Below are 874 nucleotides of genomic sequence, written 5' to 3' on the forward strand. Positions count from 1 at the left end.
CCATTGTTGCAAACAACAGGATTTCATTTTGTTTTTTACACTGTGTAGTATTCCATGGTGTAAACATCCCATAACTTCTTTATTCAGTTTTCAGTTGATGGACATTTGGGTTGATTCCATGTCTTAGCTATTGTGAATTGAGTGACAAGGGATTACTTTTTTTTTATTTATTTGAAAGGCGGAGTTACAGAGAGCAGAGGCAGAGAGAGAGAGAAAGAGAGAGAGGTCTTCCATTCAATGATTCACTCCCCAAATGGCTACAACGGCTAGAGCTGAGTCCATCTAAGCCAGGAGCCAGAAGCTTCTTCCAGGTCTCCCATGAGGGTGCAGGGGCCATCTTCTACTGATTTCCCAGACCACAGAAGAGAGCTGGATCAGAAGTAGAGCAGCCAGGACTCGAACCATCACCCATATGGGATGCCGGCACTGCAGACTACAGCTTTACCTACTACATCACAGTGCCGGCCCCAAGGGATTACTTCTTTACCTGCCTCCTTTCCTACTTTATTTTCCTTCCTTATCCTCCATTAAAATATGTAAAATATACCTTTAATGTCTCCAGTGATCCCCTCCCCATGTGAATGTATTATGGGAAACAGACACCTTTAACGGCATTCAGTAATCAGATTCATACTATAAAGTAATTATAGACATTTGTAAAAGCTGTTCTTGGCTGTCTGTCTCTCTCTAATTCTGGCTTTCAAATAAATAAAGCTTAAAAAAAATCTGTTCTTGGACTGCTAAGGTCTGTGTGAGAGTTTGGATAATTGCCTCAACTTAATTTTTTGATGCTCACAGTATTGGAATATTATATGAATATTAAGGAAAATTTAGTCTCCCTCAAAAGTGATCACATATTGTCTTTTTTTTTTAA

This window comes from Lepus europaeus, chromosome 3 (genome assembly GCF_033115175.1).
Source record: "Lepus europaeus isolate LE1 chromosome 3, mLepTim1.pri, whole genome shotgun sequence".
Lineage (NCBI taxonomy): Eukaryota > Metazoa > Chordata > Mammalia > Lagomorpha > Leporidae > Lepus > Lepus europaeus.